At 37.9% G+C, this 18,418-nt stretch overlaps 1 protein-coding gene across 11 annotated transcripts in view; it reads left to right on the top strand.

Moving 5' to 3' along the window:
• The window catches only part of mub (poly(rC)-binding protein mub), a 223,741-nt gene that overhangs the window by 85,001 nt on the left and 120,322 nt on the right, over positions 1 to 18,418 (top strand). The window lies entirely within an intron of this gene.

Here is an 18,418-nt window from a genome sequence, read left to right as displayed (position 1 = left end):
GAACTTTTCCTGGCTCTTAAGTGGTTCGATTTACCTGAAGTGCTCTCTCTGATATTTAATTAGTCGTGATTCTTCCCCCATTGGGATTGAAAGGTGCGCGTCGTGAATCCTGCGCACCTTTGACGTGCGTCGACTCCAGCGGCAAGGTTTGATAGTTGTTAGTGTCGAGTACTTCAACCGCTGTTTATATCGCATAATTGGAGGGATAGGAGTGCGCCGTGCGTAAAACTACTCGGGTGCTTGTTCCTGCTTCCACGGTGTGTTGTAAGTTACAGACACTTCAATTGCATTTTCCTATACATGTCTGTGTTGATGGTATGATTGATTTTTTCCCCCCATTGACAGTTCGTGTGTGCCTGAATTCTCTTTGTATTTTCCAACATGGGTGACTAGAAAATTTTCCATGTGAATGACCATAATTATGTGAATATTCCGAAGTACTACTGGAGTACTCAGTCTTTATAAGTGAATTTTCATGATTACATTTTATTATTGACAAAATCTACAGGATGCAAATTGACGTGAAATTAATTTATTCAAAGTTGGTCGGCAGCTGTATGTAGTCCGATAAACAGTAGGAGCAGTAAGAGTCAAAGATTAGTCGCGAAACCCAGTACCTCAGGGTATTTCAGCTACAAGGTAAAATGCATATTGGACAAACGTAAACTAATATTTCCCGAATTAAAACTCTGCCTTCATATTCCGTTCTGCTTTGAAAATTGCTAAATCACAGAAATTATCTTTTGATTCATGAAGTTTCTTTCTAAAAATACAAAAGATTGCATTCAGAGCTGATATAATGAATATATGATATAATGATATGATATAATGAATATATAAAAGCTTCTAAATCCAAACTTATAAGTTTATATAGAGTAGCAGTTCTCAGTTCTTTACTTTAAATGTGTGTGTATTATGCTTCAGATATTTGGTTGTGAGAACTTGTGCATTATATAAATTTTTACATTAGGTTTCCTTCAAATGTCTTGCAAATGAAAAAACAAATGCTCCATTTAACTAACCCAAAGTTAGTGTTTTCTTATATTGTGGCTGAATTCACAGGGTAATGTAATGTTTGATTTGATTGATGTTTGTTACTTAGCGTCGCTTTTCTACCACTTTTGACTAATGGCGACGACGAAGATGACATTTATGAAGGGACACTGAAACAACACCCTTGGCCAGGTCGGAATTCGAACCCGGAACCCCTGCCCTGACGTTGTATCGCACTGTGCATGCTTAATGAAAGGCTACTGTATTTATATTATGTATCTGTAACATATTGCATTATCTTTCAACATTAGTCATTTCGTAATTCGGATCGTATTTTAAACGGTCGTTAGTACACCGGTGTTCCAAAGTGGAAACTAAATATCGTCACATTTAAAGTTAGTGGAAAATTATTAAACTGTGGCCCCCAATGTATAGTAAAGCTGTTAGATACCATTCGATTGTATTAAAACTGGGAATGGGGGTCTATTAATCGCAATAGAAAAAACTTGTTTCAAAATTAGTTTTTGCTCGCATGGTAATCGGGACATGCTTTACCGGAACCATTGAGCTCTTAAAACTTTAACTTAAATTAAAAAGAGAGGTACAATTTATTACATGGAATGTATTCTATTAAACTAAATTATATTTCGAATCTGAAGTACAGTTTGATCACAAATCTTTCATGGAAACCATGAATGTAATACACAAGAAATATAATTGTAGTGTATTCTTTGTAAACATATTTTCGGTACAATTGATCCGTTTTACTATAGTTATTCTTTATTTTAACGTCACACACATCGAAAGCATTACCTAGTTGTATGGCGATCGTCTTGTAATAAAGTCGTCTTGAGTTCGATTCCTGGTGATGCAAATATGAAATGTTCAGAGCCTACTTAAAGCAATGCTCCGATTTGCTTGTGGGAAATAAGATTGAATTTACAACAGAATGCTTTTAGGTTTATCCCCAAAGTACTTCTTAGGGGGTTCAGAGGATTCCGGCCATGTCTTCCGGTAATGTAATGCCGAGTAGATTAGTTCAATGTAAAATATTAAAGACGCTTTTTTATTAGCATGCTTACCGGCTCACGTGGCGGAGTGGTTACAACATCGCGCTACCACGGTCCCGGGTTCGAATCCTGGCCTGGGCATGGATGTTTGTGAGTGTACATTCATTTATTTCATCATATCATCACTCATCCCCATCTTTGTAAATTAGCTAAAAGTGGCACAAGAAGCGAAGTAAAATAAAGCAAATCAATCAATTATTAGCATTCTTTTGTTACGATAAATCTAGGCACGTAAATCAACATTGAATACTAGTATACGATTCCATAGAGATGATGACCAAAAGGTGTAGCTTATGCATCCTTAGAATGTGATGTATTATTGATGGGAAATATAAATGGATTGTACTAAAGTACGTACTGTTTATGCATAGAGGGTAAGAAAGGCACAGTTTTATGTGGGATTTTTGTCACCGAATGCCGAATCTGATACCGGTAGAAAATCTCTCCTCTCTATCTTGTATGTTTTGATTTCACATGTCTCGCAATATATGTTTGCTTATGTATCCACCATTTGCATGCATTAAAAATTAGCGAAATGTCAATTCTAGAAAATTAGGGAAAGGAGGTTGTACCCAAATAACATATTTTTTTTAAGTGGGATGATTTATATTTGAGATGTCAGCAGACCGGTAATATCGGAAAAACTGCCCAATGCCCGAATTTACGTAATAAGGAAATGACATATTTTTTCTTCGCTATCTTAGTTAAGCAAGTGCATGGCAATCTTTTCTCATTACATAATTTTCCTTATGATTATATGCATCTTCTGCCGTAATTTGCTATACTGGAATGAACTGAATGAACTTGTTTGTAATGTTCCCAATGATGGTATGCATTATTGTCGAAGTTTTAAATTCCAATTAAAACGTTTTTTTCAATACTGTAGAGTGGAGTGCATATGCATTACCTGGCAAATCGTCCATAATTTATTCCTTTGAGATTCAAGTATTGAAACAAAACTCCAAACAAGCTGCTGGCAACCTATGCACCAGAGGTTCTAACATCATTCCTCAAAACCACGTGGGATGGAGAGCAATAGTTATGCAACCCACTAAACATGGGGATATAACTTAAACCGTTGGCATCATGTTTCCAACCAAATCGGTAGATCCATAAGCCCTTGTCTAGAGTTCGATTTCTGCTTCAAGTACAACTACGCGCGCGCGCAGTCACACGTATTGATGTAAGATGGTAAGATATGATAAATGAGGGAATTGAAAACATTTTGGAAGTGTGCTGAATACCAGGAGTCGGCTTTTATTTTCACCAGTAGCAAGAACCAAATATTCGTTCTGTAGTGTCGGGACACCTTACACATTGGATCCGGAAAATTTGGAATATTGTGAATTTCATCTCTTCCGTAGTCATCAAACTTACCTGTGAAAGTAGTTTCGGAATTTTAACTGGTGTGTATGTGGGTCGTCTACAGATGAGATCCTTAGTAATGTTGATACATACGATTTCTGATATTTAATCTTGAAGGAAAATAGTTGTATGGCACAGTTGGGATAGAGTCTACTGCATAGGTAACCTGACGTAATATTGCTGTGATGTGCAACTGCAGTAGGCATAGGGACTGGCAGACTGTGCATCCGTACATCTATAACTGAGATCCAGTACAATAGAAAGAATTTTACTTTCTTCCTATCACTGCCTATAGTACATAAACACGTAGAGATTTTTGTTACTTTCGAAGTTCGTTTGTTAAATGAGTCTCATATAAGGCTGTTTACCACTTTGGAAATCCTGGAAAAGTCGGGGAAATTTACACTTTTTCTGGCAAATCAATATTTTTGTGGCAGTGCACTAAAAGTAAGTTATTGAACGAACAATAATAAAAAAAAGGACAAGAAATAAATTTTAAATTTGTTTCAAACGAACTCTCTTTCAATTTTATATATTATGTTCGGGTTTTAATTTTAAGTCCACCTTATGGACAGAAAGGCCAATCGGGAGTGGACCTACAGTTTTAAAGCGGGATCCGATCCATTTTGTGCCCCGACCGGCTATTGAACCCGGGACGACTTGGTTTTTCAAGCGATGATTGCCATCACTACGCCAATAATATAGTTTGTATTACCGGTAGTTACAGTAGAAACTATGTATTAAATACTCTAGGAAAAGGTCATGTTTTGAACTATTTTCATGTAGAAATTGACTACAGTAAGTTTCTATTGGAATTTCCTACTTTGTTCTTGCAATTTTTGGGTGGTTTGATGGAATTTACACATTTTATTTCTAAATTGTATAATTATTACGTATTTATGCTATAATCGCGAAGTTTTTTTGTAAAAAGGAATTCTTTGTTAAGCATAAGTCAATCCTGCCGTTATCATTTTTACGTGCGAAGTGAATATTCTAAAAACTTGCTTAAGCGGGATGCTAAACGTGGTGTTAGCTAAAACGTAGTGACCTTTTTACACACGTGTTTAAAAGATATGAATTGCCCTAACGGCTTTGGTCTGGGAGATTTTGGTTCTTGTTTTATTGATTGAATGTTTTTAAGTCCACTTTATGCACGGAAAGACTAATTGGGACTGGACCTACAGTTTTAATTTTGGATCCGAACCACTGAGCAATGTGACTCCACCGGGTATCCAGTGCCTAGGATTGTGTAAGGGGAAATAATTATACTTTTTTTTTAGTAGTCCGCCCTCTTTTCCCAATCTTTTCGTGCCCTTGACATTCTTTTTTAAAAGAAAGAATGCTGGGTCAAATGGGAGTTATAAGCCCCTCTAACCCCCCCTTGGGCACGCCCCTGCGGATATCGATCCCAGCACCCCTTGATTACAAGGCGACGACATTACCACTACACCATCGGGGAGGTTGGTTCATCATCTGGAAAACCTGGATTTTTTCTGCGAAATTGTACACACCCTGTCACATGTATTGATGTTCCAATCTAAAATTTCAAATGCACAGTCAATGTCGGAAACTGAAAAGGCAGGTAGGTTGCCGTAGATGCAAAGGAGCTTTCACCCTTTTCTCTTTGAGCACCAGCCTCCGCCTCCACCTTTTCTCGGCTGCCTGGTTCGTGAGTGGCCTGCAGGAGAGTTGCAGCTGGAGTGATGTAATTACGCTGCTTGGGGCATGAGATGGAATCGCCCGTCCTTCAGAGGCTGAAATCATATTACCTTGTTACCACGCTTGATAGGAAACTTGACCGGCGGGAGCGAGACGGAGCTGAATTGGAAGTAAATTGATATCTGCTTGCTCGTTTTCTCTCGTTTGGAAACATCCAGCACCGGCTTAACTTTCAAGATATTTATGTAGGCTCCGCATTCTTTGCGTGGTTGTAATTTCACGCCGGGAGTAACTCAGTTAAAATATACATTTTCAACTTGTGCTTTTTGCAGGATGTGGCAAAAGTCAGGTTACTTACGAAAACAATTGGGTGAGTGCTATCGTTCAAAGTGCGCACTGTCTGCTTGATTGCGTGCTTCAATTTGTCGCACTCGTTTGCGTAAGACGTCTGCCAATGTGGTGGGATTGATTGCCTATGATCCTTTCTTTGAGGCGGTCCAGGCTTTTATTTTCTTAGCCCGCAAGGTGACCTTTACGTTTTCGTAAACATATTTCTCCTCAGCTGTTTGCACAAGTTAAAATCCAGGGGTGTCAAGTCTGGCGACCGTGGCGGATATTCACCTATGTAATCTGACGTGTGCCTCATCCTGTAGAATGCCGTAAGTGGCTCTGGGGCTTACCCAGCCTCAAGCCAATGTGTACCTGGCGGCAACCCTGGAGAATAACGGTGGTCGGAACGTGGTGCTGATCACATCACTTCGAAAATGGCACGAGATCGAGAATGTTTGGGGCCCTACCCCCACATCCCCTAAAATGTGCCTTCATGTCACGGATAAATTTACCTTAGCTTTCCTTACCTCAGTCTTGGCCGCACAATATATATTTGTTAATGTTATCGTTGCAAGAATGTTGTATTTGTGACATTTATATGAAAACACCACGCGTAGACTACATAGTATTCTGTGGCGTAAGGGGTGACCTGTTAAGGTTCCCAAAAGTACACCCCAGTAACTGTTGTCTTGCAGGCCAACGAGGCTCTGGCACCTGTTCTTATGGCCAACATAATACGCTGTAGGGTTTTGTGTTGTCCCCTGATTTGCCCATATAGCCTATGTGCTGAGTGTCCCTTTACAGCCTCAGCTTTTGATATGGGGAAGGAGGTTCTAGTCCTCAAGAAACAAGTGTTCATGTTAGTAACGTTCATGTTTTCATAAATTTCAACATATCACTCATCCTCATCTTCGCGATTAGCCAAAAGTAACAGAAAAGCGAAGCTAAATACTCCGGCTTTGATATTTCGAAGGTTTAGCCCCCCCAGTATCGTTTGAACTCTACATTTTTTGTTTCTTTGAACAAACAGAATTCTCAAGGAAATCTGTGGAAAAATCATCTAAATGGTGAATGAGTCCCTGTAAAGTACATCTGAAGGACTAAAATATTCTTCTGCCTGTTGATAATTACAATTACAACTAATAGACACAAATAATAACTTCAGTAACTTCAGTAAGTTGCTTTGAAGATACAGGCTTTAGATATATGTTTATTTTGCATTACAGGTGAATTACTATTGTGTTTGTTTGTGAACTTGTGGTTCTGAAAGCGTGAAAATATTTGTTTTGTATATGACGGGTTTGAAATGTTAATTTGTTCATGTAATAACGTTTGACAAGCTGTTTAACTCTCACAAAAACCTGTAACGTTAGTTCTTAATTATATGTACAGAGATGCCATATTTTCTTGAATTAATTTTGTTTTTGCCTTTGATAAAGAATTACATACTTAGACATTTACTTAAAAAAACATGCCATATGAACTGTATGTTTTTATTTAAAGAATAACTGGAAGAATAATGTATTAAATTACAGGCTACTTATAATACCTGGGTTGGGGCATAAGTTATAAAAACTATTGTTTTTTCGCGTGAAAGCGGGAAAAATCCGAAATCTACAAATGGAAGGGAGCAGTGGAATACTGTGGAATATATGAACAAATATACCAGGAGTAGGATAGGGAAGTGAGCAAAACATCCTTATAGCATCGTGCCACATGTGTTTACAAGTCAGAAAGCATGCATTAGCATTACAAGAACAAAAGAAAGGCACACGAAAGTACGACACTATTCCCCACAGTTTCCACCAGCTCCCTGTAGCATTTCTCTCCCGAAGAACGGCTATTTTGATACACGAGCGATGTTTACGCCGTGGAAAGGTGGTTGACTCTAACAAAGAATTGCCACTGCCCTCTGTACAATAACCGTTCATTACAGTGCTCTGACGCGTCCTCGGGTGCCATTTTCTCTAAGATATATAATCATATTGTGACACCACCGTTTAACTTTGAGAAGAAATATACTTGCCATGACTTATACCCCAGCCCTTGTATATCAGATTGGCAAAATTATCAGTAACGTTACTGATACGTCGATACCCATAGTGTACCAATTAATTTATCAGATCTCAAATAATATTAATAATGGTGTATTTATGAAGCGGAAATGAAGGAGTCCGATGTAAAATAAATTAAAAGTAGTGTTGCACTCTGGAGGGAAAATGATGATTCTGGAAAACTCAGGAAAAATATACTTAAGAGTTCACGTGGGAACCCTGTACTCGTCACTGGTATATTTTTGGGGTGACACTTTGACCTGGGTAAGCCTTTCTTTCTTTTTTTTCCTGCCAAGTAATTATATATACAGGCTATGGCATGTGGGAACATAAATATTACGCAACATAAAAGTTGTCCGTTGTTGCATGCACGGGGGTACTTTCTTTATCAAGGGCGAAGGCATAAAACTTGTTATTCTACGGAAGAGCCGTGCTGCGGGATTCCATTTTCATGAAGTGCTCTTTGCTACCTTTCCTCCTCCCGTGTCGTCGCCATGGAAACGAACCCGTTTCTCCACGAGATTGTTACTCCGTTTGACGAGAGCGTTGTCATGGCTACGCGAATTGCATTGATTCTGTACGTGGCAGAATTCTATTGACGTCACTCGACGTCACGCCTCCCAGGTCGGCCGCATGGTACGGGAATTACTCGCTCCCGGTGTATTTGCCTACCTGACCCGAGTTGGAAATTATGATGTCCTGGGCACCCGAGTTGCATTGGCAGCGTTCGGAATTGCGGCGTGAATATTTTATGCATGTTAAAGAGGCTGTGTTTTCGTTTCATGTCGCGATATGGCGTACACGAACAGTTGTTGGCGAACAATGTACTATGGGAACAGTATCTCATATACAGAGGACTAAATGCATCGATTGAAAGAAGGAAATGCATTTCTCCTGTATCGTGAAACATGCACGCAGCACGTATTACTTTCAGTTTTGCCAACATGCATAGAAAATCAGGTCCGTAATCAAAACTAGATTTGATTTCATTTGTGTTACTTAGCTTAGCTTTTCTGCCACTTTGCCTAATCGCGACGATGAATATAGGTGACATTGATGAAGGGACACTCACAATGAACACCCATGCTCAGGCCCGGAATCGATCCTGAAGTCAGTAGCGTCGTATAGTGCGGTGCTATCCACTCTCCAACGGGAGGTTTGCCCGTAGCCAAAACTGATAACTACGAAAGATAGTGTAATAAAACGCATGTTCTTGAAATTCACTGTACTAAATTTTTTAAAAAAAAGTATTATACATATAATAAAAGCCATAGTCTACTTTAAAAAAGACACCCCGTGACCTCTTTGTGTCAAATGTTGAACGAAAAGCCATACCATAAATTGAAAGGTAAGAACGAAAGTTCTAACAGCAACAAACTCGCAAGATTAACCCCAAAGTTCTTGACACAACTTACAAAAGTCGATTCAGCTCCCGAAACTATGTAATGGTGTATTTCGAACCCCTTTTGTACATGTAAGTTTTCAATGAAATCAATTTGAAATGCGAACATTTTATTTATAGGGTGAGGCAGTCAAACGGGAAGATTTAAAAAATTCACAAAAAATAGAGAGAGCAAATATTATTTATTTTTTGAACATGAATGTACTCTACATGAGTGGAAATTACTACTGTGGCTGAGGCGTTAAGGTAATTTTCCATAGGATGCCCACCAGGGATTTTTTTTCGTGTTTTTTTTGTCCATATTATTATTACTTGTATGAGATGTTAAAAAAAGGCTTCTACTTTTATTTTGGCACTTACATTCATCAAATCGCTGAGATGTATGTCATTGTTAAGTTTATTTATTCTTTATTTGAACTTGAACTGTTTGTTCGTTGGTAACTTCAACCAACTAGATTAGTTTATAATTATACTGCGGCTCATTGTTTTATTATAATACAGATCACATATGACATTTTTGTTTTATTGTGTGTAATACAGACGTAAATCCCAGAATAATTTATAGGGATTAGTTTCCTGATAGCGTTTCCCCTATTGAAGACGAATTGTCCTTATGCACCCCTTTGTGAGTACAAGTTTTTTTTGTCGATCAACTTTTGTAGTTTTCCCCATTATAAAGTACAAGTGAAAAAGTTTAAATTAATTACAATCGGTTGTTCAAAGACTTGAGTCTGTCTGGGCATAAAGTGAATTTTGCTACTCTGTTGAGAGTACAATACAATTAACTCCCAACAATACATTGCTATCTGTTAACGATTGTACTGTTCTGACCCAAGACGATTAACCGTTCTGGGGTATTTTGTCAAACATTGTCTTACTTGAGAACACACAAAGTTCAAGCACCAGGAGAATGGAACATAAGGTCGCTGAGCTAGAAGTGCATTGATTTGCGTGTTAAATTTGTGAATATACTTATGCACTTAAAAGCGTATCTGCGCCGTAAGATTTAGCAACCTCAGTGCGTCAGTTCCTGTAATGCGACTTACATTAATAAACGTAACGGCCTATTCCAAATGCAGACAGGCAGGGGGTGTCAAGGTGATGTCACAGATATCCATGAAACTGAAATATGTTATTCTAGATACAAAATTATGAGACACACATTTTTTTGTATTGCAATAATTTTTTTTTTGCAGACTTAGGCTACTTCAAAGTTTGGGGCCAAATTTTCACAAGTTTTGGTGCCAAAAATTGTAAACGGCTGTTTCTCAGGAACTATTAAAGATTTTTGGATTCTGTTTTTTTTTTATCTGAAACTTTATTAAAAGCCTTTTCAAATGCATATACAACGAACTTTATATGCAGCTTTTGGGGTGTGCTATGAATGAAATTTAAAAAAAAATAGCTCCCTTTTGCACCCCCAAAATCTCGAAAAAGCCACCTAAAAATAATTTCAAAATTTTAGGGCAGTTACAGCAATACCTCAAGTTGAACATATATAAATTTCACGGGGTATATATGCCTGGTTGTAGTTTTACACAATATTTTAATAAGCACATTGACAAGCTGAAAACTTAAACGTAAGATATTTTTTATGCAAGCTAGGCGATGTGAACTCCCAGTACCGGCATTTCATATGTTAGTTCTGTTCATGAAAGCTTTTTCTACACAGGCAGTTTCAGTATTAGAGATGGCGTGCAGTCTTCCAGATTGTCCAAGGGGGGGTGGTGGAGAAAGAACTTGCAGAATATTTTGCAAAGATATCACGCACTGATGTTAGTGTTGCCTAATTCTATCAGGAAAATTATAGCATTTTGCAGGTCCATGTGGCAGCATGAAATTTACATGCACTTCCTGCATCTCGAAGTACAGTTTAGTTGCTTCTTCAACCCACCAGCAGTGATCATACGTAACAGCCAAAAACGTTCACTCTTTGATGTCGTGAATTCCACAATACTGCATAACATTTGAGCTGTTTCCAATAGTAACATTCACTTCTTGTTTCTCATTCTGGGCAGTTCTTGCAATGGAAACTACAATATCATTTCCAGTTCCCTCTGCATGCCACACATGACTTTATGAATCATTCGCACTGCATGCACATGTCCCCACTCTTTGTGTTTCATATTACGGAATGTTTGAATTTCTGCAAATGGAATGTAAATCAGTGTAACACCTGATGTATATGTCTGAACAACAGTCTGAAATTCTTCTGCAGTCTGAATGCACTTAATATGCCCTGATGATAAAATTGTGCCGTGTAGCAAGGTGCTTAACTGTGTAACGACCCTGCGTGGTCGCCTTTTCCTAATAGACCCTGCGTGATCATCTTTAACATATTATTAGGTCCTGCGTGGTCATCACTAATACTTTATTAGACCCTATTTGGTCACAATATTCCGTTTAAATTAACCTACCAATTGAAAGGGTTGAGCGGGATGTTCCCGCGAGGCTTACGCCTTTAGTTTAACTTATTCTGTAACGTATTTAATTAACGTGATTTGCACTGTTTAGTAATGCAGAGTCCTGCGCGGCTCGTTAGTAATTGTATCGTCTGAATGCACACAGTTTTCGTTATGGTACGGAGGCATACACATTTTTTATGCCTGTTCTCATATCAGGTCACTTTATTCTTTTCTCAGAAAACACTGCTTTTCCACTTGTAGACATCTTCCTAATGACTCAAAACTTAAGCTCAGAAGGAATTCACAGCAATATGTCTCAAACGAAAAGAAACAAATGAACATGTGAATATGAAAAACAAATGACTTCTAGTATGTTCTATAAATAAGAAATGTTGAATATGATCAGCAATATGATGATATATACCAATTACATGAATTATTTGGTTATGGACTCTTATGATTTGTATGTTGTTTACCAATAATAGCCTGATGAAATAAGGTTTGTCTCCTTCAATATTACGATTGCGTTTAAGTTTTCAGCTTGTCAATGTGCTTATTAAAATATTGTGTAAAACTACAACCAGGCATATATACCCCGTGAAATTTATATATGTTCAACTTGAGGTATTGCTGTTAACTACCCTGAAATTTTGAAAATTTTTTAGGGTGGCTTTTTCGAGATTTTGGGGGTCCAAAAGGGGGCTATTTTTTTTAATTTCATTCATAGCACACCCCAAAAGCTGCATATAAAGTTCGTTGTATATGCATTTGAAAAGGCTTTCAATAAAGTTTCAGATAAAAAAACAGAATCCAAATATTTTTAATAGTACCTGAGAAACAGCCGTTTACAATTTTTGGCACCAAAACTTGTGAAAATTTGGCCCCAAACTTTGAAGCAGCCTAAGACGGCCAAATTTTTTTTTATTGCGAAACAAAAAAATGTGTGTCTCATAATTTTGTATCTAGAATAATATATTTCAGTTTCATGGATATCTGTGACATCCCCCTGACAGATTTTCTCAAATCTGCCTGAATTGAAATGGATTTGCCCTAACGTATAATTCAATTTACAATAATATGTGTTTTCGCAGAAGCCGTTAGTCAGGCTGTCTACTAGTTTGGTAATCAGGGAAAGGTCCGGCAAATTTACTGTGGAAAAAAAAATGAACTTTTGTTGTAATGCACTAAAAGCAGCGTTTTGAACAAAGAAAAACAGAACAAGCAAGTAATTTTAAGTTTGTTGTGGACAGAGTATTCTTTAGTTGGATATACTTAGTATTATTGGTAGTTCCAGTATAAATTTATATTAAATACTCTATGAAAAGGGACCATGTTTTCAACTATTTTCATGTAGAAATCTTGCACAGTAAGTGACGCTTGGAATTTACTACTTTCTCGGGGATTGTGTTTGGTAGATGTTAGGAGTAATGCGTATATATGTTACTAAATTTTACCATTATTTATTATTTACGCTATAATTGTTATGTGTTCTTATATCTTCTATCCATTAGTCACTACATTAAAGCCCACCCCTGATAAGCCTATCCAACGTTCAATTTCAGTTTCCCTTCTTTTTTTTCTCTTTGTCTTGAAAACCTGGGAAGGTCGGGGAATTTTGTTTTTACAAAATTTTGGACAACCCTGTTAGTGTGTTTAATCGAAACACAGGTTGAAACTGAATTCAGATTGAAACTCATTCAGATCAATAGCCCCAGGGCTAAGTATTCTTCGAGGTTCCATCTCGTTTGTACAGATGCTGACTAGTTCTCTTTCCTGAAAAGTGATGACACAGCGCTGAAACAGCGAGCAACTCAGGTGCTTTGGAAATGAGTGGGCACGATAATAGCGAGTCTCGAGGGTAAAAGTAAAAAAAAAAAATTTGCTTTGTATGGTTTGCTGATTAGGAGGTATGACGGAGTTGAGCGTGGGTTTTGGGATAAAACTGGTCTCGTGAAAATTTCCAGCAATTATAATGTATCAATTAATAAATTGACGATTTCGTTCGTAACACGTGTGTAAATCGACTCCTCCATACGACGTGGTTACATAATGCATTTGTATAAATAGTGAATGTTATAACAGCAGATGCTATTAGCCAGGATTAATCAATTAGCTGCATTATTATCTTTTGTAAAATGACGGAGGTGAGGCATTTCAAGTTTTTTCTTCTCATAGGAATAATACATTTTCCAATCCGCTTTAGACGAAATCATTTTCCTTAGCATTTTTCTTAACATTTGTTCCATGACCAAAATGCTACCGTGTAAAGTAAAAAATCTTATGGCATTTCTCATGGATAGAATCGGTTCTATTTCCGCAGCATTTGTCTTAACATAACCAGTCAGTCACTAGTGCAGATGTAATGGCGGCCGCGTGAGATGTAAATAATGTATCACTTCAAATTTTTAAAATACGATAACTTTTCAACACGTTTCCTATTAAATGCTTTTAGATACAAAACAATGGCGCTGCTTAAATTCATACTTTATAGCGTATACAGTACACAAATGGAAGAATATTTTAGTTGTTTCGATTGTAAACACCGTGCACTCACCATAAATGGTGTAACTCGACGTGCCTGTCGTGCTGTATATATTATGCATTGTGATCGCAAGAGCTAACCGGAATGTTACATGAAATACTTACATGTAAAGTAATATCTGCTATAAGATTTTTGGAAGCATTTACATTGCATTCATACAAGCAAAAATGTTAAAGGAAATGTTTTCATCTAAAGCTGGCCTAAGTTACCCTGGTTCACAATTGTTATATATATTTTGACGCGCTGGCAAGTTGGTGAATGAACAGTTGTAAATTTGTTAACTGTGCAGGTTAGTTAGTTTCGAATTCGAGATGAGATTATGAGTTTGGTCAGTGAATAGTGACGAATCTACTGTACTGGTTGAGGGGCATGTTCACGAATTATGTGTGATTGCATTAGTGTTTGGAAGTGTACCTATCCAGTAGAGGATTGATCCTTCGAAACCACAGTATTGTGGGCTGGCGTTGGATTGTTCAGCGTTCTTTTCTTATGTTAGTTTTCACGAAAGTACAAATTGTTCTTTTGTGGGTGCAGAACGTTTGCTTCCTGGTGTACTTCATGTCCGGTTTCCTCCGTCTTCTGGAATGCTCCTACTTTCAGAGGAGAATTCCACAGGAAACGGAGGTTGCAAAGTACTGCGGAACTGGCTACTATTTAAGCGAAGGGTGCCCTGTCACCAGGCCTTATTTCCAGTTGTAATTAGTTGGTGGATCATTGAGAGTAGCAGCCAGTGCCGCCGCCAGGAAGCAGAGGTAAGTGCTGGCGCATCCCTCAGCCACCTACCCTTCTCCTCCTACTCATTTGGTTAGCTCAGTAAACAGTAAAACACCATCTGACGTCTTCTCATTCCCCAGAAATAAGTGCTCTATCAATATGATAAAGTAGACGATTTAAGAAATATTATGAAACACTAATCTTATGAATTATCTTTTTATTCGAACAACTGGCACTTATTATGACGCTGTTATTGTTAACATAAATTGTTTGAGAGCATGTAGTTGTCACATACATCGCGCACAATATTAAAGCGAATGAATGGTTGCTTCATATTTGAGAAGTTCACGTTTTATCTCGATTTTTATATTTTCATGTGATCTGATCACACATGATAGAAGAGTGAGGGGTGTAACGGGTGACCGTATCGGGAAGCACCCAAATGTTAATATCTCTCTTCCATAGTACACCCTGGACTACATTTTGCAGACTAACGAGGCACTGGCGCCTGCACACAGGACAATCCTCTGCTCGTTGCTATTAGCCAAAAGTGGCAGAAAAACTACGCAAAATAACCCAAATGAATCGAGGAAAAGAACATGGTGGATGACGACAGGTTTTCATTCTGATATCCGCTTTCATTTTCCTTTCCACATCCACCATGTTCTTTTCCTCGGAAAAAATGAAAACCTGAAGTCAACGTTGGAGTAGCTTGTTCTGTTTTTAATGACTTGCATCCACGGTTTTATGAGTTACAGCTTTTATTTATAGAGTCTGTAGCTAATTGCTGTGGGCGGAAAATTAGCTCTTTTATGTTAATGCTTTTCTTTCAGGGATTGTATGGGGCACAAATTGATGCTTTGAATAAATAATGAAGGAATCCTCGGCGAGTCAGAAGTTTTAATTTAGTGTTTGTAGGTGTCGTAGCATTTACGTAAGGCCCGTTTTCAGTATGGTCATAGTTGTTGAAGAATTTTGTTCCAATAGTTCTCAATTTTCAGTAAGAAATACGGGAATTTGAGTTGGCACTTATGATTTAAATTGCCAAAACTTTCTATTGTCCTTTAATCGGAGCATTTGAATTGTTATAGTATTAAAATTTTGCCATCTTCCAATTGTTCCAATTGGTTGAAACTTTTTTCAAATATTTATGGGAAACCTTCTCGAACCCTAGTTGGTATGCAACCCTACCAGGTCTGATGTCATCTTGGTTGCCTACGACAAGGGACTTTCATTATACCAAGTTCTCGTAAATGTGACCAGGGATAGTAAAATACAGGTCGCCCGATCGCCATGGCGCCTGAATTTTTAAATCTAGTTCAATGTATTTTTAAATAGATCTCGAGTTCGATTACGGAAATTTCCATTACGTTTTTTTAAAAATAAGTACACTATGTGTATTTTGTGTTTTTCTGTATCACGTGTATCATCAAATCCGAATAATAATGCCATAATTTTTTTTCACTGTTGCTAGCAGAATTTTAAAATCTGCAACTATATGGTAGAGTCTGGGCCATCTTTAGGAAATTAAGAATTAATTACTTTTAATCCAATATTGTATTAGTTAATAAAGGGGTCATTCCATTTCTACTGAATAAAGTGCTTTGAGAAGCTGGCGTTGCTCGAGTTTATGGTCCGTTGGCATGTCGTAAAGCTGTGTAAATGGTGTCCTGCCTGCTCAAGTAGTTATCCATCCTTAAACCTCCCCTTCCAATTTGATCAGCATCACTGGAGACAACACATCCAAGTTGTCTAGGAACCTTGTGTTTCATTTTGGTACTTCACAACCATATTGGATTAAAAATGGCGGAATTCATATTTTTATATCCCTTGTTTCTCGGTTATTTATCAACCGATTTCAATTTTATTTTTTAAATTTGAATATTCTAAATAAGATCTTCAATTGCTGTTCTTATCCTTTTTCGCAAAAACCAGCAATACTGATACAAGTTTAAAAACAATAATTATATAGGAAAATTTATAGTGATATGACCAATTTATGCTTTAAGGGAGAAATCCACATGTCTTCTTTATTAGATCAGGTAAGTCACTTTTGTCCGACTTTACGCCGAAGGTGGCCGTTTGTGGTGCACAGAAATAAGTTCCTTTTGTTTCCGTATCTCAGCCGTTTCGGTGCTAACGATGCCGAAATCGACTGCTTCAGTTCTTAGCCAAAAGCACAGACCCAAATGTGGGATTACGACATATACCGATTGCCCCCACACAGTTTTAATGTATTCACTGTGCCACGGAGGTCGCCTTGATTTCTCGAGACCAATCAAAATAATGTGTACTTGCAATGGAGAGGTTGAGTAATACACCGTATTTTCCGGCACGGATTTTCTTTCAGGAGTCTTACTATATTGTTTTCAGAGTTAGATGCTTGCCTAGGATTACTGTCGTAACCCATTGTAATCGTCCTGTCCTATTAACTGGATCTCTCTCTCGGATTAACATAAATGCTCTATAAGATTCGATGACAGTCATGTTCCCTTAAATCTTAATCAGCAATCTTGCTTCCGCGACAGAACCCCCTTTCCTTTTCAGTTATGACGTCATCCTTTGCGTACAAAAACGACGGGCAAACTTGCAGCACATACGTCTAAGAGCTCTAACTTTGATACGTCGGTAAAGAATACAATTTTCTAAAGATCACTGGTAGGGAAAAAGTTGTTTGCTTGCGAAACTAACCTGGAGCTTGTGTTTGAAAATGAACAGTGATGTTTGTTCGTCTTCCTTGAAAATGAAGAAGACCAGCAGTTCCTAATCATTCTCTGTCGTAGATATTTTGAAGGCAATCTTCGAAAGGGTACTACATTTTTACATGCGAAGTGCACATAAAATATTTTTCATATACTCGTAGTTTTGGACAGTTTCCAAATCTCGTTCTTGGAAGTTTTTCGTAGCTCGAAGAGTGTGCTCGGTTACTTGTACACAGAAGGTCTAGTGTTTGAGTTACCATAACACGTAGAAAATAATCAATGTCTGGTAGTATCAAAATCAGCAGTACTGGTTGTTACACCGGGTTCGGATCCCGGCCTTGTTTTTTTGTGAGTATCTCTTCATAAATTTCATCAAGAACGACGCTAAAGAACAAAATTAAAAAAAAAATCAAATCATTTTTATATTCTTTTTTGGCAACAATGCAGGCAATGGTAAAAATCTAGAGGCAATATACATTGGAAGGGTGTAAGTTGCAGGGATTAGTTTCGGCTAGACCTTTAGCCGACCTCAGAGAAGCCGTTTTGGAATTATCCTCTTCCTTCAAAAACCGCTATGATATTTCAATTTTTTTTTTTTAAATAAACATATTCACAGTTCAAAGATTGAATAACAAGAGGTGGTTGGTCTATCCCTTCCCTCCTCGGGTAAGCTAGGGTTAAGAACGGCAATTTTCTCCTGACTGCACATGTTATGATTCCTAGAAAAGTGCCAAATGCTTAGATTAATATATATTATTTTGACAAGAGACAACTTATATTTGATTGCCGTTTAAGATATGTATACATAAAGGAATCTTTCATACATGTGACAAAGATTCCTGCCATATGATGACGTCTTGTTTGGCTTCCAACGTTCCCCAGCCAGCCTCCAAGTTATCATCATGAGACGCTGCAGCTGGCCGAACGCCCACGCCTTATTCGTGTTAAAAGACTGTTGAACGGCCTGAGCGGGGAAGAAAGAGCCAATACACTCCGGCCTTAAGCAAATAAACGTAGCGGACAACCTTGTCGCTCAAACGGCTGAGCGCGGCTTCTCAACAAATCTTTCGTGTGATTTTTCGGTCTTCGGCGGATGAATGAAACTGCGAGGCGTGGATCGAAGTGTTTATGTGTAACGACTGAGCCGTAGAAGAGGCGTCGTAGTAAACAGTCGTATTGCAT

This window comes from Lepisma saccharinum, chromosome 15 (genome assembly GCF_977018435.1).
Source record: "Lepisma saccharinum chromosome 15, izLepSacc3.1, whole genome shotgun sequence".
Taxonomy (NCBI): domain Eukaryota; kingdom Metazoa; phylum Arthropoda; class Insecta; order Zygentoma; family Lepismatidae; genus Lepisma; species Lepisma saccharinum.
The sequence above is the reverse complement of the archived record's forward strand: the minus strand, read 5'-3'. Positions and strand labels throughout refer to the sequence as shown.